Source organism: Haliotis cracherodii, unplaced genomic scaffold (assembly GCF_022045235.1).
Source record: "Haliotis cracherodii isolate W230 unplaced genomic scaffold, xgHalCrac1.p SCAF_13, whole genome shotgun sequence".
NCBI classification, from domain to species: Eukaryota; Metazoa; Mollusca; class Gastropoda; order Lepetellida; family Haliotidae; genus Haliotis; species Haliotis cracherodii.
In genome coordinates, this window is record NW_027266268.1 from 250,061 (window position 1) to 273,689 (window position 23,629).

The following is a 23,629-nucleotide window of genomic DNA, read 5'->3' on the forward strand; positions in this document are numbered from 1 at the left end:
TTTTTCGCATGCACGACTTTTACGCCATGAGAGTTATTCTGAAAAGTATAAGTTTCAGAACAAAGATGTTTGGTGTGTGGATGCATTCTTACATGGTCCACCCTCATGAAAAAAATTGGTGCCTTTGCAAGAAAAATCATGACTTGAGGTCGAACTATAAATACATCAGCGATTCGAACTTTTTCACATGCACGACTTTTACGCCATGACAGTTATTCTGAAAAGTATAAGTTTCAGAACAAAGATGTTTGGTGTGTGGATGCATTCTTACATGGTCCACCCTCATGAAAAAAATTGGCGAAATTACATAGAAATTCAGGACTTGAGGCCGAACTATAAATACATCAGCGATTCGAACTTTTTCACATGCACGACTTTTACGCCATGAGAGCTATTCTCAAAAGCATAAGTTTCAGAATAAAAATGTTTGGTGTGTGGATGCATTCTTACATGGTCCACCCTCATGAAAAAACTTGGCGCATTCGCAAGAAAAATCATGACTTGAGGTCGAACTATAAATACATCAGCGATTCGAACTTTTTCACATGCACGACTTTTACGCCATGAAAGCTATTCTCGAAAGTATAAGTTTCAGAACAAAAATGTTTGGTGTGTGGATGCATTCTTACATGGTCCACCCTCATGAAAAAAATTAGCGCATTTGCAAGAAAAATCATGACTTGAGGTCGAACTATAAATACATCAGCGATTCGAACTTTTTCACATGCACGACTTTTACGCCATGAGAGTTATTCTGAAAAGTATAAGTTTCAGAACAAAGATGTTTGGTGTGTGGATGCATTCTTACATGGTCCACCCTCATGAAAAAAATTGGCGCATTTGCAAGAAAAATCATGACTTGAGGTCGAACTATAAATACATCAGCGATTCGAACTTTTTCACATGCACGACTTTTACGCCATGAGAGTTATTCTGAAAAGTATAAGTTTCAGAACAAAGATGTTTGGTGTGTGGATGCATTCTTACATGGTCCACCCTCATGAAAAAAATTGGCGCATTTGCAAGAAAAATCATGACTTGAGGTCGAACTATAAATACATCAGCGATTCGAACTTTTTCACATGCACGACTTTTACGCCATGAGAGTTATTCTGAAAAGTATAAGTTTCAGAACAAAGATGTTTGGTGTGTGGATGCATTCTTACATGGTCCACCCTCATGAAAAAAATTGGCGCATTTGCAAGAAAAATTCAGGACTTGAGGTCGAACTATAAATACATCAGCGATTCGAACTTTTTCACATGCACGACTTTTACGCCATGAGAGTTATTCTGAAAAGTATAAGTTTCAGAACAAAGATGTTTGGTGTGTGGATGCATTCTTACATGGTCCACCCTCATGAAAAAAATTGGCGCATTTGCAAGAAAAATCATGACTTGAGGTCGAACTATAAATACATCAGCGATTCGAACTTTTTCACATGCACGACTTTTACGCCATGAGAGTTATTCTCAAAAGTATAAGTTTCAGAACAAAGATGTTTGGTGTGTGGATGCATTCTTACATGGTCCACCCTCATGAAAAAAATTGGTGCATTTGCAAGAAAAATCATGACTTGAGGTCGAACTATAAATACATCAGCGATTCGAACTTTTTCGCATACACGACTTTTACGCCATGAGAGTTATTCTGAAAAGTATAAGTTTCAGAACAAAAATGTTTGGTGTGTGGATGCATTCTTACATGGTCCACCCTCATGAAAAAAATTGGCGCATTTGGAAGAAAAATCATGACTTGAGGTCGAACTATAAATACATCAGCGATTCGAACTTTTTCGCATGCACGACTTTTACGCCATGAGAGTTATTCTGAAAAGTATAAGTTTCAGAACAAAGATGTTTGGTGTGTGGATGCATTCTTACATGGTCCACCCTCATGAAAAAAATTGGTGCCTTTGCAAGAAAAATCATGACTTGAGGTCGAACTATAAATACATCAGCGATTCGAACTTTTTCACATGCACGACTTTTACGCCATGACAGTTATTCTGAAAAGTATAAGTTTCAGAACAAAGATGTTTGGTGTGTGGATGCATTCTTACATGGTCCACCCTCATGAAAAAAATTGGCGCATTTGCAAGAAAAATCATGACTTGAGGTCGAACTATAAATACATCAGCGATTCGAACTTTTTCGCATGCACGACTTTTACGCCATGAGAGCTATTCTCAAAAGCATAAGTTTCAGAATAAAAATGTTTGGTGTGTGGATGCATTCTTACATGGTCCACCCTCATGAAAAAAATTGGCGCATTCGCAAGAAAAATCATGACTTGAGGTCGAACTATAAATACATCAGCGATTCGAACTTTTTCACATGCACGACTTTTACGCCATGAGAGCTATTCTCGAAAGTATAAGTTTCAGAACAAAAATGTTTGGTGTGTGGATGCATTCTTACATGGTCCACCCTCATGAAAAAAATTAGCGCATTTGCAAGAAAAATCATGACTTGAGGTCGAACTATAAATACATCAGCGATTCGAACTTTTTCACATGCACGACTTTTACGCCATGAGAGTTATTCTGAAAAGTATAAGTTTCAGAACAAAGATGTTTGGTGTGTGGATGCATTCTTACATGGTCCACCCTCATGAAAAAAATTGGCGCATTTGCAAGAAAAATCATGACTTGAGGTCGAACTATAAATACATCAGCGATTCGAACTTTTTCACATGCACGACTTTTACGCCATGAGAGTTATTCTGAAAAGTATAAGTTTCAGAACAAAGATGTTTGGTGTGTGGATGCATTCTTACATGGTCCACCCTCATGAAAAAAATTGGCGCAATTGCATAGAAATTCAGGACTTGAGGCCGAACTATAAATACATCAGCGATTCGAACTTTTTCGCATGCACGACTTTTACGCCATGAGAGCTATTCTCAAAAGCATAAGTTTCAGAATAAAAATGTTTGGTGTGTGGATGCATTCTTACATGGTCCACCCTCATGAAAAAAATTGGCGCATTCGCAAGAAAAATCATGACTTGAGGTCAAACTATAAATACATCAGCGATTCGAACTTTTTCACATGCACGACTTTTACGCCATGAGAGCTATTCTCGAAAGTATAAGTTTCAGAACAAAAATGTTTGGTGTGTGGATGCATTCTTACATGGTCCACCCTCATGAAAAAAATAAGCGCATTTGCAAGAAAAATCATGACTTGAGGTCGAACTATAAATACATCAGCGATTCGAACTTTTTCACATGCACGACTTTTACGCCATGAGAGTTATTCTGAAAAGTATAAGTTTCAGAACAAAGATGTTTGGTGTGTGGATGCATTCTTACATGGTCCACCCTCATGAAAAAAATTGGCGCATTTGCAAGAAAAATCATGACTTGAGGTCGAACTATAAATACATCAGCGATTCGAACTTTTTCACATGCACGACTTTTACGCCATGAGAGTTATTCTGAAAAGTATAAGTTTCAGAACAAAGATGTTTGGTGTGTGGATGCATTCTTACATGGTCCACCCTCATGAAAAAAATTGGCGCAATTGCATAAAAATTCAGGACTTGAGGTCGAACTATAAATACATCAGCGATTCGAACTTTTTCGCATGCACGACTTTTACGCCATGAGAGTTATTCTGAAAAGTATAAGTTTCAGAACAAAAATGTTTGGTGTGTGGATGCATTCTTACATGGTCCACCCTCATGAAAAAAATTGGCGCATTTGCAAGAAAAATCATGACTTGAGGTCGAACTATAAATACATCAGCGATTCGAACTTTTTCACATGCACGACTTTTACGCCATGAGAGTTATTCTCAAAAGTGTAAGTTTCAGAACAAAAATGTTTGGTGTGTGGATGCATTCTTACATGGTCCACCCTCATGAAAAAAAATGGTGCATTTGCAAGAAAAATCATGACTTGAGGTCGAACTATAAATACATCAGCGATTCGAACTTTTTCACATACACGACTTTTACGCCATGAGAGTTATTCTGAAAAGTATAAGTTTCAGAACAAAAATGTTTGGTGTGTGGATGCATTCTTACATGGTCCACCCTCATGAAAAAAATTGGCGCATTTGCAAGAAAAATCATGACTTGAGGTCGAACTATAAATACATCAGCGATTCGAACTTTTTCGCATGCACAACTTTTACGCCATGAGAGTTATTCTGAAAAGTATAAGTTTCAGAACAAAGATGTTTGGTGTGTGGATGCATTCTTACATGGTCCACCCTCATGAAAAAAATTGGCGCAATTGCATAAAAATTTAGGACTTGAGGTCGAACTATAAATACATCAGCGATTCGAATTTTTCACATGCACGACTTTTACGCCATGAGAGTTATTCTGAAAAGTATAAGATTCAGAACAAAAATGTTTGGTGTGTGGATGCATTCTTACATGGTCCACCCTCATGAAAAAAATTGGTGCCTTTGCAAGAAAAATCATGACTTGAGGTCGAACTATAAATACATCAGCGATTCGAACTTTTTCACATGCACGACTTTTACGCCATGAGAGTTATTCTGAAAAGTATAAGTTTCAGAACAAAGATGTTTGGTGTGTGGATGCATTCTTACATGGTCCACCCTCATGAAAAAAATTGGCGAAATTGCATAGAAATTCAGGACTTGAGGCCGAACTATAAATACATCAGCGATTCGAACTTTTTCGCATGCACGACTTTTACGCCATGAGAGCTGTTCTCAAAAGCATAAGTTTCAGAATAAAAATGTTTGGTGTGTGGATGCATTCTTACATGGTCCACCCTCATGAAAAAAATTGGCGCATTCGCAAGAAAAATCATGACTTGAGGTCGAACTATAAATACATCAGCGATTCGAACTTTTTCACATGCACGACTTTTACGCCATGAGAGCTATTCTCGAAAGTATAAGTTTCAGAACAAAAATGTTTAGTGTGTGGATGCATTCTTACATGGACCACCCTCATGAAAAAAATTGGCGCAATTGCATAAAAATTCAGGACTTGAGGTCGAACTATAAATACATCAGCGATTCGAACTTTTTCACATGCACGACTTTTACGCCATGAGAGCTATTCTGAAAAGTATAAGTTTCAGAACAAAAATGTTTGGTGTGTGGATGCATTCTTACATGGTCCACCCTCATGAAAAAAATTGGCGCATTTGCAAGAAAAATCATGACTTGAGGTCGAACTATAAATACATCAGCGATTCGAACTTTTTCACATGCACGACTTTTACGCCATGAGAGTTATTCTCAAAAGTATAAGTTTCAGAACAAAAATGTTTGGTGTGTTGATGCATTCTTACATGGTCCACCCTCATGAAAAAAATTGGTGCATTTGCAAGAAAAATCATGACTTGAGGTCGAACTATAAATACATCAGCGATTCGAACTTTTTCACATACACGACTTTTACGCCATGAGAGTTATTCTGAAAAGTATAAGTTTCAGAACAAAAATGTTTGGTGTGTGGATGCATTCTTACATGGTCCACCCTCATGAAAAAAATTGGCGCATTTGCAAGAAAAATCATGACTTGAGGTCGAACTATAAATACATCAGCGATTCGAACTTTTTCGCATGCACGACTTTTACGCCATGAGAGTTATTCTGAAAAGTATAAGTTTCAGAACAAAGATGTTTGGTGTGTGGATGCATTCTTACATGGTCCACCCTCATGAAAAAAATTGGTGCCTTTGCAAGAAAAATCATGACTTGAGGTCGAACTATAAATACATCAGCGATTCGAACTTTTTCACATGCACGACTTTTACGCCATGACAGTTATTCTGAAAAGTATAAGTTTCAGAACAAAGATGTTTGGTGTGTGGATGCATTCTTACATGGTCCACCCTCATGAAAAAAATTGGCGAAATTACATAGAAATTCAGGACTTGAGGCCGAACTATAAATACATCAGCGATTCGAACTTTTTCGCATGCACGACTTTTACGCCATGAGAGCTATTCTCAAAAGCATAAGTTTCAGAATAAAAATGTTTGGTGTGTGGATGCATTCTTACATGGTCCACCCTCATGAAAAAAATTGGCGCATTCGCAAGAAAAATCATGACTTGAGGTCGAACTATAAATACATCAGCGATTCGAACTTTTTCACATGCACGACTTTTACGCCATGAGAGCTATTCTCGAAAGTATAAGTTTCAGAACAAAAATGTTTGGTGTGTGGATGCATTCTTACATGGTCCACCCTCATGAAAAAAATTAGCGCATTTGCAAGAAAAATCATGACTTGAGGTCGAACTATAAATACATCAGCGATTCGAACTTTTTCACATGCACGACTTTTACGCCATGAGAGTTATTCTGAAAAGTATAAGTTTCAGAACAAAGATGTTTGGTGTGTGGATGCATTCTTACATGGTCCACCCTCATGAAAAAAATTGGCGCATTTGCAAGAAAAATCATGACTTGAGGTCGAACTATAAATACATCAGCGATTCGAACTTTTTCACATGCACGACTTTTACGCCATGAGAGTTATTCTGAAAAGTATAAGTTTCAGAACAAAGATGTTTGGTGTGTGGATGCATTCTTACATGGTCCACCCTCATGAAAAAAATTGGCGCATTTGCAAGAAAAATCATGACTTGAGGTCGAACTATAAATACATCAGCGATTCGAACTTTTTCACATGCACGACTTTTACGCCATGAGAGTTATTCTGAAAAGTATAAGTTTCAGAACAAAGATGTTTGGTGTGTGGATGCATTCTTACATGGTCCACCCTCATGAAAAAAATTGGCGCAATTGCATAAAAATTCAGGACTTGAGGCCGAACTATAAATACATCAGCGATTCGAACTTTTTCGCATGCACGACTTTTACGCCATGAGAGTTATTCTGAAAAGTATAAGTTTCAGAACAAAAATGTTTGGTGTGTGGATGCATTCTTACATGGTCCACCCTCATGAAAAAAATTGGCGCATTTGTAAGAAAAATCATGACTTGAGGTCGAACTATAAATACATCAGCGATTCGAACTTTTTCACATGCACGACTTTTACGCCATGAGAGTTATTCTCAAAAGTGTAAGTTTCAGAACAAAAATGTTTGGTGTGTGGATGCATTCTTACATGGTCCACCCTCATGAAAAAAATTGGTGCATTTGCAAGAAAAATCATGACTTGAGGTCGAACTATAAATACATCAGCGATTCGAACTTTTTCACATACACGACTTTTACGCCATGAGAGTTATTCTGAAAAGTATAAGTTTCAGAACAAAGATGTTTGGTGTGTGGATGCATTCTTACATGGTCCACCCTCATGAAAAAAATTGGCGCATTTGCAAGAAAAATCATGACTTGAGGTCGAACTATAAATACATCAGCGATTCGAACTTTTTCACATGCACGACTTTTACGCCATGAGAGTTATTCTGAAAAGTATAAGTTTCAGAACAAAGATGTTTGGTGTGTGGATGCATTCTTACATGGTCCACCCTCATGAAAAAAATTGGCGCAATTGCATAAAAATTCAGGACTTGAGGCCGAACTATAAATACATCAGCGATTCGAACTTTTTTGCATGCACGACTTTTACGCCATGAGAGTTATTCTGAAAAGTATAAGTTTCAGAACAAAAATGTTTGGTGTGTGGATGCATTCTTACATGGTCCACCCTCATGAAAAAAATTGGCGCATTTGCAAGAAAAATCATGACTTGAGGTCGAACTATAAATACATCAGCGATTCGAACTTTTTCACATGCACGACTTTTACGCCATGAGAGTTATTCTCAAAAGTATAAGTTTCAGAACAAAAATGTTTGGTGTGTGGATGCATTCTTACATGGTCCACCCTCATGAAAAAAATTGGTGCATTTGCAAGAAAAATCATGACTTGAGGTCGAACTATAAATACATCAGCGATTCGAACTTTTTCACATACACGACTTTTACGCCATGAGAGTTATTCTGAAAAGTATAAGTTTCAGAACAAAAATGTTTGGTGTGTGGATGCATTCTTACATGGTCCACCCTCATGAAAAAAATTAGCGCATTTGCAAGAAAAATCATGACTTGAGGTCGAACTATAAATACATCAGCGATTCGAACTTTTTCGCATGCACGACTTTTACGCCATGAGAGTTATTCTGAAAAGTATAAGTTTCAGAACAAAGATGTTTGGTGTGTGGATGCATTCTTACATGGTCCACCCTCATGAAAAAAATTGGTGCCTTTGCAAGAAAAATCATGACTTGAGGTCGAACTATAAATACATCAGCGATTCGAACTTTTTCACATGCACGACTTTTACGCCATGACAGTTATTCTGAAAAGTATAAGTTTCAGAACAAAGATGTTTGGTGTGTGGATGCATTCTTACATGGTCCACCCTCATGAAAAAAATTGGCGAAATTACATAGAAATTCAGGACTTGAGGCCGAACTATAAATACATCAGCGATTCGAACTTTTTCGCATGCACGACTTTTACGCCATGAGAGCTATTCTCAAAAGTATAAGTTTCAGAATAAAAATGTTTGGTGTGTGGATGCATTCTTACATGGTCCACCCTCATGAAAAAAATTTGCGCATTCGCAAGAAAAATCATGACTTGAGGTCGAACTATAAATACATCAGCGATTCCAACTTTTTCACATGCACGACTTTTACGCCATGAGAGCTATTCTCGAAAGTATAAGTTTCAGAACAAAAATGTTTGGTGTGTGGATGCATTCTTACATGGTCCACCCTCATGAAAAAAATTAGCGCATTTGCAAGAAAAATCATGACTTGAGGTCGAACTATAAATACATCAGCGATTCGAACTTTTTCACATGCACGACTTTTACGCCATGAGAGTTATTCTGAAAAGTATAAGTTTCAGAACAAAGATGTTTGGTGTGTGGATGCATTCTTACATGGTCCACCCTCATGAAAAAAATTGGCGCATTTGCAAGAAAAATCATGACTTGAGGTCGAACTATAAATACATCAGCGATTCGAACTTTTTCACATGCACGACTTTTACGCCATGAGAGTTATTCTGAAAAGTATAAGTTTCAGAACAAAGATGTTTGGTGTGTGGATGCATTCTTACATGGTCCACCCTCATGAAAAAAATTGGCGCAATTGCATAGAAATTCAGGACTTGAGGCCGAACTATAAATACATCAGCGATTCGAACTTTTTCGCATGCACGACTTTTACGCCATGAGAGCTATTCTCAAAAGCATAAGTTTCAGAATAAAAATGTTTGGTGTGTGGATGCATTCTTACATGGTCCACCCTCATGAAAAAAATTGGCGCATTCGCAAGAAAAATCATGACTTGAGGTCAAACTATAAATACATCAGCGATTCGAACTTTTTCACATGCACGACTTTTACGCCATGAGAGCTATTCTCGAAAGTATAAGTTTCAGAACAAAAATGTTTGGTGTGTGGATGCATTCTTACATGGTCCACCCTCATGAAAAAAATAAGCGCATTTGCAAGAAAAATCATGACTTGAGGTCGAACTATAAATACATCAGCGATTCGAACTTTTTCACATGCACGACTTTTACGCCATGATAGTTATTCTGAAAAGTATAAGTTTCAGAACAAAGATGTTTGGTGTGTGGATGCATTCTTACATGGTCCACCCTCATGAAAAAAATTGGCGCATTTGCAAGAAAAATCATGACTTGAGGTCGAACTATAAATACATCAGCGATTCGAACTTTTTCACATGCACGACTTTTACGCCATGAGAGTTATTCTGAAAAGTATAAGTTTCAGAACAAAGATGTTTGGTGTGTGGATGCATTCTTACATGGTCCACCCTCATGAAAAAAATTGGCGCAATTGCATAAAAATTCAGGACTTGAGGTCGAACTATAAATACATCAGCGATTCGAACTTTTTCGCATGCACGACTTTTACGCCATGAGAGTTATTCTGAAAAGTATAAGTTTCAGAACAAAAATGTTTGGTGTGTGGATGCATTCTTACATGGTCCACCCTCATGAAAAAAATTGGCGCATTCGCAAGAAAAATCATGACTTGAGGTCGAACTATAAATACATCAGCGATTCGAACTTTTTCACATGCACGACTTTTACGCCATGAGAGTTATTCTCAAAAGTGTAAGTTTCAGAACAAAAATGTTTGGTGTGTGGATGCATTCTTACATGGTCCACCCTCATGAAAAAAATGGTGCATTTGCAAGAAAAATCATGACTTGAGGTCGAACTATAAATACATCAGCGATTCGAACTTTTTCACATACACGACTTTTACGCCATGAGAGTTATTCTGAAAAGTATAAGTTTCAGAACAAAAATGTTTAGTGTGTGGATGCATTCTTACATGGTCCACCCTCATGAAAAAAATTGGCGCATTTGCAAGAAAAATCATGACTTGAGGTCGAACTATAAATACATCAGCGATTCGAACTTTTTCGCATGCACGACTTTTACGCCATGAGAGTTATTCTGAAAAGTATAAGTTTCAGAACAAAGATGTTTGGTGTGTGGATGCATTCTTACATGGTCCACCCTCATGAAAAAAATTGGCGCAATTGCATAAAAATTTAGGACTTGAGGTCGAACTATAAATACATCAGCGATTCGAATTTTTCACATGCACGACTTTTACGCCATGAGAGTTATTCTGAAAAGTATAAGATTCAGAACAAAAATGTTTGGTGTGTGGATGCATTCTTACATGGTCCACCCTCATGAAAAAAATTGGTGCCTTTGCAAGAAAAATCATGACTTGAGGTCGAACTATAAATACATCAGCGATTCGAACTTTTTCACATGCACGACTTTTACGCCATGAGAGTTATTCTGAAAAGTATAAGTTTCAGAACAAAGATGTTTGGTGTGTGGATGCATTCTTACATGGTCCACCCTCATGAACAAAATTGGCGAAATTGCATAGAAATTCAGGACTTGAGGCCGAACTATAAATACATCAGCGATTCGAACTTTTTCGCATGCACGACTTTTACGCCATGAGAGCTGTTCTCAAAAGCATAAGTTTCAGAATAAAAATGTTTGGTGTGTGGATGCATTCTTACATGGTCCACCCTCATGAAAAAAATTGGCGCATTCGCAAGAAAAATCATGACTTGAGGTCAAACTATAAATACATCAGCGATTCGAACTTTTTCACATGCACGACTTTTACGCCATGAGAGCTATTCTCGAAAGTATAAGTTTCAGAACAAAAATGTTTGGTGTGTGGATGCATTCTTACATGGACCACCCTCATGAAAAAAATTGGCGCAATTGCATAAAAATTCAGGACTTGAGGTCGAACTATAAATACATCAGCGATTCGAACTTTTTCACATGCACGACTTTTACGCCATGAGAGCTATTCTCAAAAGTATAAGTTTCAGAACAAAAATGTTTGGTGTGTGGATGCATTCTTACATGGTCCACCCTCATGAAAAAAATTGGCGCATTCGCAAGAAAAATCATGACTTGAGGTCGAACTATAAATACATCAGCGATTCGAACTTTTTCACATGCACGACTTTTACGCCATGAGAGCTATTCTCAAAAGTATAAGTTTCAGAACATATATATTTGGTGTGTGGATGCATTCTTACATGGTCCACCCTCATGAAAAAAATTGGAGCATTTGCAAGAAAAATCATGACTTGAGGTCGAACTATAAATACATCAGCGATTCGAACTTTTTCACATGCACGACTTTTACGCCATGAGAGTTATTTTGAAAAGTATAAGTTTCAGAACAAAAATGTTTGGTGTGTGGATGCATTCTTACATGGTCCACCCTCATGAAAAAAATTGGCGCAATTGCATAGAAATTTAGGACTTGAGGTCGAACTATAAATACATCAGCGATTCGAACTTTTTCACATGCACGACTTTTACGCCATGAGAGTTATTCTGAAAAGTGTAAGATTCAGAACAAAAATGTTTGGTGTGTGGATGCATTCTTACATGGTCCACCCTCATGAAAAAAATTGGTGCCTTTGCAAGAAAAATCATGACTTGAGGTCGAACTATAAATACATCAGCGATTCGAACTTTTTCACATGCACGACTTTTACGCCATGAGAGTTATTCTGAAAAGTATAAGTTTCAGAACAAAGATGTTTGGTGTGTGGATGCATTCTTACATGGTCCACCCTCATGAAAAAAATTGGCGAAATTGCATAGAAATTCAGGACTTGAGGCCGAACTATAAATACATCAGCGATTCGAACTTTTTCGCATGCACGACTTTTACGCCATGAGAGCTATTCTCAAAAGCATAAGTTTCAGAATAAAAATGTTTGGTGTGTGGATGCATTCTTACATGGTCCACCCTCATGAAAAAAATTGGCGCATTCGCAAGAAAAATCATGACTTGAGGTCGAACTATAAATACATCAGCGATTCGAACTTTTTCGCATGCACGACTTTTACGCCATGAGAGTTATTCTGAAAAGTATAAGTTTCAGAACAAAGATGTTTGGTGTGTGGATGCATTCTTACATGGTCCACCCTCATGAAAAAAATTGGTGCATTTGCAAGAAAAATCATGACTTGAGGTCGAACTATAGATACATCAGCGATTCGAACTTTTTCACATACACGACTTTTACGCCATGAGAGTTATTCTCAAAAGTATAAGTTTCAGAACAAAAATATTCGGTGTGTGGATGCATTCTTACATGGTCCACCCTCATGAAAAAAATTGGCGCATTCGCAAGAAAAATCATGACTTGAGGTCGAACTATAAATACATCAGCGATTCGAACTTTTTCACATGCACGACTTTTACGCCATGAGAGCTATTCTCGAAAGTATAAGTTTCAGAACAAAAATGTTTGGTGTGTGGATGCATTCTTACATGGTCCACCCTCATGAAAAAAATTAGCGCATTTGCAAGAAAAATCATGACTTGAGGTCGAACTATAAATACATCAGCGATTCGAACTTTTTCACATGCACGACTTTTACGCCATGAGAGTTATTCTGAAAAGTATAAGTTTCAGAACAAAGATGTTTGGTGTGTGGATGCATTCTTACATGGTCCACCCTCATGAAAAAAATTGGCGCATTTGCAAGAAAAATCATGACTTGAGGTCGAACTATAAATACATCAGCGATTCGAACTTTTTCACATGCACGACTTTTACGCCATGAGAGTTATTCTGAAAAGTATAAGTTTCAGAACAAAGATGTTTGGTGTGTGGATGCATTCTTACATGGTCCACCCTCATGAAAAAAATTGGCGCAATTGCATAGAAATTCAGGACTTGAGGCCGAACTATAAATACATCAGCGATTCGAACTTTTTCGCATGCACGACTTTTACGCCATGAGAGCTATTCTCAAAAGCATAAGTTTCAGAATAAAAATGTTTGGTGTGTGGATGCATTCTTACATGGTCCACCCTCATGAAAAAAATTGGCGCATTCGCAAGAAAAATCATGACTTGAGGTCGAACTATAAATACATCAGCGATTCGAACTTTTTCACATGCACGACTTTTACGCCATGAGAGCTATTCTCGAAAGTATAAGTTTCAGAACAAAAATGTTTGGTGTGTGGATGCATTCTTACATGGTCCACCCTCATGAAAAAAATAAGCGCATTTGCAAGAAAAATCATGACTTGAGGTCGAACTATAAATACATCAGCGATTCGAACTTTTTCACATGCACGACTTTTACGCCATGAGAGTTATTCTGAAAAGTATAAGTTTCAGAACAAAGATGTTTGGTGTGTGGATGCATTCTTACATGGTCCACCCTCATGAAAAAAATTGGCGCATTTGCAAGAAAAATCATGACTTGAGGTCGAACTATAAATACATCAGCGATTCGAACTTTTTCACATGCACGACTTTTACGCCATGAGAGTTATTCTGAAAAGTATAAGTTTCAGAACAAAGATGTTTGGTGTGTGGATGCATTCTTACATGGTCCACCCTCATGAAAAAAATTGGCGCAATTGCATAAAAATTCAGGACTTGAGGTCGAACTATAAATACATCAGCGATTCGAACTTTTTCGCATGCACGACTTTTACGCCATGAGAGTTATTCTGAAAAGTATAAGTTTCAGAACAAAAATGTTTGGTGTGTGGATGCATTCTTACATGGTCCACCCTCATGAAAAAAATTGGCGCATTCGCAAGAAAAATCATGACTTGAGGTCGAACTATAAATACATCAGCGATTCGAACTTTTTCACATGCACGACTTTTACGCCATGAGAGTTATTCTGAAAAGTGTAACTTTCAGAACAAAGATGTTTGGTGTGTGGATGCATTCTTACATGGTCCACCCTCATGAAAAAAATTGGCGCATTTGCAAGAAAAATCATGACTTGAGGTCGAACTATAAATACATCAGCGATTCGAACTTTTTCACATGCACGACTTTTACGCCATGAGAGTTATTCTGAAAAGTATAAGTTTCAGAACAAAAATGTTTGGTGTGTGGATGCATTCTTACATGGTCCACCCTCATGAAAAAAATTGGCGCATTCGCAAGAAAAATCATGACTTGAGGTCGAACTATAAATACATCAGCGATTCGAACTTTTTCACATGCACGACTTTTACGCCATGAGAGCTATTCTCAAAAGTATAAGTTTCAGAACATATATATTTGGTGTGTGGATGCATTCTTACATGGTCCACCCTCATGAAAAAAATTGGAGCATTTGCAAGAAAAATCATGACTTGAGGTCGAACTATAAATACATCAGCGATTCGAACTTTTTCACATGCACGACTTTTACGCCATGAGAGTTATTTTGAAAAGTATAAGTTTCAGAACAAAAATGTTTGGTGTGTGGATGCATTCTTACATGGTCCACCCTCATGAAAAAAATTGGCGCAATTGCATAGAAATTTAGGACTTGAGGTCGAACTATAAATACATCAGCGATTCGAACTTTTTCACATGCACGACTTTTACGCCATGAGAGTTATTCTGAAAAGTGTAAGATTCAGAACAAAAATGTTTGGTGTGTGGATGCATTCTTACATGGTCCACCCTCATGAAAAAAATTGGTGCCTTTGCAAGAAAAATCATGACTTGAGGTCGAACTATAAATACATCAGCGATTCGAACTTTTTCACATGCACGACTTTTACGCCATGAGAGTTATTCTGAAAAGTATAAGTTTCAGAACAAAGATGTTTGGTGTGTGGATGCATTCTTACATGGTCCACCCTCATGAAAAAAATTGGCGAAATTGCATAGAAATTCAGGACTTGAGGCCGAACTATAAATACATCAGCGATTCGAACTTTTTCGCATGCACGACTTTTACGCCATGAGAGCTATTCTCAAAAGCATAAGTTTCAGAATAAAAATGTTTGGTGTGTGGATGCATTCTTACATGGTCCACCCTCATGAAAAAAATTGGCGCATTCGCAAGAAAAATCATGACTTGAGGTCGAACTATAAATACATCAGCGATTCGAACTTTTTCACATGCACGACTTTTACGCCATGAGAGCTATTCTCGAAAGTATAAGTTTCAGAACAAAAATGTTTGGTGTGTGGATGCATTCTTACATGGTCCACCCTCATGAAAAAAATTGGCGCAATTGCATAAAAATTCAGGACTTGAGGCCGAACTATAAATAAATCAGCGATTCGAACTTTTTCGCATGCACGACTTTTACGCCATGAGAGTTATTCTGAAAAGTATAAGTTGCAGAACAAAAATGTTCGGTGTGTGGATGCATTCTTACATGGTCCACCCTCATGAAACAAATTGGCGCATTTGCAAGAAAAATCATGACTTGAGGTCGAACTATAAATACATCAGCGATTCGAACTTTTTCACATGCACGACTTTTACGCCATGAGAGTTATTCTGAAAAGTATAAGTTTCAGAACAAAAATGTTTGGTGTGTGGATGCATTCTTACATGGTCCACCCTCATGAAAAAAATTGGCGCAATTGCATAGAAATTTAGGACTTGAGGTCGAACTATAAATACATCAGCGATTCGAACTTTTTCACATGCACGACTTTTACGCCATGAGAGTTATTCTGAAAAGTGTAAGATTCAGAACAAAAATGTTTGGTGTGTGGATGCATTCTTACATGGTCCACCCTCATGAAAAAAATTGGTGCCTTTGCAAGAAAAATCATGACTTGAGGTCGAACTATAAATACATCAGCGATTCGAACTTTTTCACATGCACGACTTTTACGCCATGAGAGTTATTCTGAAAAGTATAAGTTTCAGAACAAAGATGTTTGGTGTGTGGATGCATTCTTACATGGTCCACCCTCATGAAAAAAATTGGCGAAATTGCATAGAAATTCAGGACTTGAGGCCGAACTATAAATACATCAGCGATTCGAACTTTTTCGCATGCACGACTTTTACGCCATGAGAGCTATTCTCAAAAGCATAAGTTTCAGAATAAAAATGTTTGGTGTGTGGATGCATTCTTACATGGTCCACCCTCATGAAAAAAATTGGCGCATTCGCAAGAAAAATCATGACTTGAGGTCGAACTATAAATACATCAGCGATTCGAACTTTTTCACATGCACGACTTTTACGCCATGAGAGCTATTCTCGAAAGTATAAGTTTCAGAACAAAAATGTTTGGTGTGTGGATGCATTCTTACATGGTCCACCCTCATGAAAAAAATACGCGCAATTGCAAAAAAATTCAGGACTTGAGGCCGAACTATAAATAAATCAGCGATTCGAACTTTTTTGCATGCACGACTTTTACGCCATGAGAGTTATTCTGAAAAGTATAAGTTGCAGAACAAAAATGTTTGGTGTGTGGATGCATTCTTACATGGTCCACCCTCATGAAAAAAATTGGCGCATTTGCAAGAAAAATCATGACTTGAGGTCGAACTATAAATACATCAGCGATTCGAACTTTTTCACATGCACGACTTTTACGCCATGAGAGCTATTCTCAAAAGTATAAGTTTGAGAACATATATATTTGGTGTGTGGATGCATTCTTACATGGTCCACCCTCATGAAAAAAATTGGCGCATTTGCAAGAAAAATCATGACTTGAGGTCGAACTATAAATACATCAGCGATTCGAACTTTTTCGCATGCACGACTTTTACGCCATGAGAGTTATTCTGAAAAGTATAAGTTTCAGAACAAAGATGTTTGGTGTGTGGATGCATTCTTACATGGTCCACCCTCATGAAAAAAATTGGCGCAATTGTATAAAAATTCAGGACTTGAGGTCGAACTATAAATACATCAGCGATTCGAACTTTTTCACATGCACGACTTTTACGCCATGAGAGTTATTCTGAAAAGTATAAGTTTCAGAACAAAAATGTTTGGTGTGTGGATGCATTCTTACATGGTCCACCCTCATGAAAAAGATTGGCGCATTTGCAAGAAAAATCATGACTTGAGGTCGAACTATAAATACATCAGCGATTCGAACTTTTTCACATGCACGACTTTTACGCCATGAGAGTTATTCTGAAAAGTATAAGTTTCAGAACAAAAATATTTGGTGTGCGGATGCATTCTTACATGGTCCACCCTCATGAAATAAATTGGCGCATTCGCAAGAAAAATCATGACTTGAGGTCGAACTATAAATACATCAGCGATTCGAACTTTTTCACATGCACGACTTTTACGCCATGAGAGCTATTCTCAAAAGTATAAGTTTCAGAACATATATATTTGGTGTGTGGATGCATTCTTACATGGTCCACCCTCATGAAAAAAATTGGCGCATTCGCAAGAAAAATCATGACTTGAGGTCGAACTATAAATACATCAGCGATTCGAACTTTTTCACATGCACGACTTTTACGCCATGAGAGCTATTCTCGAAAGTATAAGTTTCAGAACAAAAATATTTGGTGTGTGGATGCATTCTTACATGGTCCACCCTCATGAAGAAAATTAGCGCATTTGCAAGAAAAATCATGACTTGAGGTCGAACTATAAATACATCAGCGATTCGAACTTTTTCACATGCACGACTTTTACGCCATGAGAGTTATTCTGAAAAGTATAAGTTTCAGAACAAAGATGTTTGGTGTGTGGATGCATTCTTACAGGGTCCACCCTCATGAAAAAAATTGGCACAATTGCATAAAAATTCAGGACTTGAGGTCGAACTATAAATACATCAGCGATTCGAACTTTTTCACATGCACGACTTTTACGCCATGAGAGTTATTCTGAAAAGTATAAGTTTCAGAACAAAAATATTTGGTGTGTGGATGCATTCTTACATGGTCCACCCTCATGAAAAAAATTGGCGCATTCGCAAGAAAAATCATGACTTGAGGTCGAACTATAAATACATCAGCGATTCGAACTTTTTCACATGCACGACTTTTACGCCATGAGAGCTATTCTCAAAAGTATAAGTTTCAGAACATATATATTTGGTGTGTGGATGCATTCTTACATGGTCCACCCTCATGAAAAAAATTGGCGCATTTGCAAGAAAAATCATGACTTGAGGTCGAACTATAAATACATCAGCGATTCGAACTTTTTCACATACACGACTTTTACGCCATGAGAGCTATTCTCGAAAGTATAAGTTTCAGAACAAAAATATTTGGTGTGTGGATGCATTCTTACATGGTCCACCCTCATGAAAAAAATTAGCGCATTCGCAAGAAAAATCATGACTTGAGGTCGAACTATAAATACATCAGCGATTCGAACTTTTTCACATGCACGACTTTTACGCCATGAGAGTTATTCTGAAAAGCATAAGTTTCAGAACAAAGATGTTAGGTGTGTGGATGCATTCTTACATGGTCCACCCTCATGAAAAAAATTGGCGCAATTGCATAAAAATTCAGGACTTGAGGTCGAACTATAAATACATCAGCGATTCGAACTTTTTCACATGCACGACTTTTACGCCATGAGAGCTATTCTGAAAAGTATAAGTTTCAGAACAAAAATGTTTGGTGTGTGGATGCATTCTTACATGGTCCACCCTCATGAAAAAAATTGGCGCATTCGCAAGAAAAATCATGACTTGAGGTCGAACTATAAATACATCAGCGATTCGAACTTTTTCACATGCACGACTTTTACGCCATGAGAGCTATTCTCAAAAGTATAAGTTTCAGAACATATATATTTGGTGTGTGGATGCATTCTTACATGGTCCACCCTCATGAACATAAAAAAACATTGGCGCATTTGCAAGAAAAATCATGACTTGAGGTCGAACTATAAATACATCAGCGATTCGAACTTTTTCGCATGCACGACTTTTACGCCATGAGAGCTATTCTCGAAAGTATAAGTTTCAGAACAAAAATGTTTGGTGTGTGGATGCATTCTTACATGGTCCACCCTCATGAAAACAATTAGCGCATTCGCAAGAAAAATCATGACTTGAGGTCGAACTATAAATACATCAGCGATTCGAACTTTTTCGCATGCACGACTTTTACGCCATGACAGTTATTCTCGAAAGTATAAGTTTCAGAACAAAAATGTTTGGTGTGTGGATGCATTCTTACATGGTCCACCCTCATGAAAACAATTAGCGCATTCGCAAGAAAAATCATGACTTGAGGTCGAACTATAAATACATCAGCGATTCGAACTTTTTCGCATGCACGACTTTTACGCCATGACAGTTATTCTGAAAAGTATAAGTTTCAGAACAAAAATGTTTGGTGTGTGGATGCATTCGTACATGGTCCACCCTCATGAAAAAAATTGGCGCATTTGCAAGAAAAATCATGACTTGAGGTCGAACTATAAATACATCAGCGATTCGAACTTTTTCACATGCACGACTTTTACGCCATGAGAGTTATTCTCAAAAGTATAAGTTTCAGAACAAAAATGTTTTTTTTGTGTGGATGCATTCTTACATGGTCCACCCTCATGAAAAAAATTGGCGCAATTGCATAAAAATTCAGGACTTGAGGCCGAACTATAAATACATCAGCGATTCGAACTTTTTCACATGCACGACTTTTACGCCATGACAGTTATTCTGAAAAGTATAAGTTTCAGAACAAAAATGTTTGGTGTGTGGATGCATTCTTACATGGTCCACCCTCATGAAAAAAATTGGTGCCTTTGCAAGAAAAATCATGACTTGAGGTCGAACTATAAATACATCAGCGATTCGAACTTTTTCACATGCACGACTTTTACGCCATGACAGTTATTCTGAAAAGTATAAGTTTCAGAACATATATATTTGGTGTGTGGATGCATTCTTACATGGTCCACCCTCATGAAAAAAATTGGTGCCTTTGCAAGAAAAATCATGACTTGAGGTCGAACTATAAATACATCAGCTATTCGAACTTTTTCACATGCACGACTTTTACGCCATGACAGTTATTCTGAAAAGTATAAGTTTCAGAACAAAAATGTTTGGTGTGTGGATGTATTCTTACATGGTCCACCCTCATGAAAAAAATTGGCGCAATTGCATAAAAATTCAGGACTTGAGGTCGAACTATAAATACATCAGCGATTCGAACTTTTTCACATGCACGACTTTTACGCCATGACAGTTATTCTGATAAGTATAAGTTTCAGAACAAAAATGTTTGGTGTGTGGATGCATTCTTACATGGTCCACCCTCATGAAAAAAATTGGCGCAATTGCATAAAAATTCAGGACTTGAGGTCGAACTATAAATACATCAGCGATTCGAACTTTTTCACATGCACGACTTTTACGCCATGAGAGCTATTCTCAAAAGTATAAGTTTCAGAACAAAAATGTTTGGTGTGTGGATGCATTCTTACATGGTCCACCCTCATGAAAAAAATTGGCGTATTCGCAAGAAAAATCATGACTTGAGGTCGAACTATAAATACATCAGCGATTCGAACTTTTTCACATGCACGACTTTTACGCCATGACAGTTATTCTGAAAAGTATAAGTTTCAGAACAAAAATGTTTGGTGTGTGGATGCATTCTGACATGGTCCACCCTCATGAACAAAAATTGGCGCAATTGCATAAAAATTCAGGACTTGAGGCCGAACTATAAATAAATCAGCGATTCGAACTTTTTCGCATGCACGACTTTTACGCCATGAGAGTTATTCTCAAAAGTATAAGTTTCAGAACAAAAATGTTTGGTGTGTGGATGCATTCTTACATGGTCCACCCTCATGAAAAAAATTGGCGCATTTTCAAGAAAAATCATGACTTGAGGTCGAACTATAAATACATCAGCGATTCGAACTTTTTCACATGCACGACTTTTACGCCATGACAGTTATTCTGAAAAGTATAAGTTTCAGAACAAAGATGTTTGGTGTGTGGATGCATTCTGACATGGTCCACCCTCATGAAAAAAATTGGTGCTTTTGCAAGAAAAATCATGACTTGAGGTCGAACTATAAATACATCAGCGATTCGAACTTTTTCACATGCACGACTTTTACACCATGACAGTTATTCTGAAAAGTATAAGTTTCAGAACAAAGATGTTTGGTGTGTGGATGCATTCTTACATGGTCCACCCTCATGAAAAAAATTGGCGCAATTACATAAAAATTCAGGACTTGAGGTCGAACTATAAATACATCAGCGATTCGAACTTTTTCACATGCACGACTTTTACGCCATGAGAGCTATTCTGAAAAGTATAAGTTTCAGAACAAAAATGTTTGGTGTGTGGATGCATTCGTACATGGTCCACCCTCATGAAAAAAATTGGCGCATTCGCAAGAAAAAACATGACTTGAGGTCGAACTATAAATACATCAGCGATTCGAACTTTTTCACATGCACGACTTTTACGCCATGAGAGCTATTCTCAAAAGTATAAGTTTCAGAACATATATATTTGGTGTGTGGATGCATTCTTACATGGTCCACCCTCATGAAAAAAATTGGCGCAATTGCATAAAAATTCAGGACTTGAGGCCGAACTATAAATACATCAGCGATTCGAACTTTTTCGCATGCACGACTTTTACGCCATGAGAGTTATTCTGAAAAGTATAAGTTTCAGAACAAAAATGTTTGGTGTGTGGATGCATTCTTACATGGTCCACCCTCATGAAAAAAATTGGCGCATTTGCAAGAAAAATCATGACTTGAGGTCGAACTATAAATACATCAGCGATTCGAACTTTTTCACATGCACGACTTTTACGCCATGAGAGTTATTCTGAAAAGTATAAGTTTCAGAACAAAAAAATTTGGTGTGTGGATGCATTCTTACATGGTCCACCCTCATGAAAAAAATTGGTGCCTTTGCAAGAAGAATCAGGACTTGAGGTCGAACTATAAATACATCAGCGATTCGAACTTTTTCACATACACGACTTTTACGCCATGACAGTTATTCTGAAAAGTATAAGTTTCAGAACAAAGATGTTTGGTGTGTGGATGCATTCTTACATGGTCCACCCTCATGAAAAAAATTGGTGCCTTTGCAAGAAAAATCATGACTTGAGGTCGAACTATAAATACATCAGCGATTCGAACTTTTTCACATGCACGACTTTTACGCCATGACAGTTATTCTGAAAAGTATAAGTTTCAGAACAAAGATGTTTGGTGTGTGGATGCATTCTTACATGGTCCACCCTCATGAAAAAAATTGGCGCAATTGCATAGAAATTCAGGACTTGAGGTCGAACTATAAAAACATCAGCGATTCGAACTTTTTCACATGCACGACTTTTACGCCATGAGAATTATTCTGAAAAGTATAAGTTTCAGAACAAAAATATTTGGTGTGTGGATGCATTCTTACATGGTCCACCCTCATGAAAAGAATTGGCGCATTTGCAAGAAAAATCATGACTTGAGGTCGAACTATAAATACATCAGCGATTCGAACTTTTTCACATGCACGACTTTTACGCCATGACAGTTATTCTGAAAAGTGTAACTTTCAGAACAAAGATGTTTGGTGTGTGGATGCATTCTTACATGGTCCACCCTCATGAAAAAAATTGGCGCATTTGCAAGAAAAATCATGACTTGAGGTCGAACTATAAATACATCAGCGATTCGAACTTTTTCACATGCACGACTTTTACGCCATGAGAGTTATTCTGAAAAGTATAAGTTTCAGAACAAAAATGTTTGGTGTGTGGATGCATTCTTACATGGTCCACCCTCATGAAAAAAATTGGTGCCTTTACAAGAAAAATCATGACTTGAGGTCAAACTATAAATACATCAGCGATTCGAACTTTTTCACATGCACGACTTTTACGCCATGAGAGTTATTCTGAAAAGTATAAGTTTCAGAACAAAGATGTTTGGTGTGTGGATGCATTCTTACATGGTCCACCCTCATGAAAAAAATTGGCGCAATTGCATAAAAATTCAGGACTTGAGGTCGAACTATAAATACATCAGCGATTCGAACTTTTTCACATGCACGACTTTTACGCCATGAGAGCTATTCTCAAAAGTATAAGTTTCAGAACAAAAATGTTTGGTGTGTGGATGCATTCGTACATGGTCCACCCTCATGAAAAAAATTGGCGCATTCGCAAGAAAAATCATGACTTGAGGTCGAACTATAAATACATCAGCGATTCGAACTTTTTCACATGCACGACTTTTACGCCATGAGAGTTATTCTGAAAAGTATAAGTTTCAGAACAAAGATGTTTGGTGTGTGGATGCATTCTTACATGGTCCACCCTCATGAAAAAAATTGGCTCATTTTCAAGAAAAATCATGACTTGAGGTCGAACTATAAATACATCAGCGA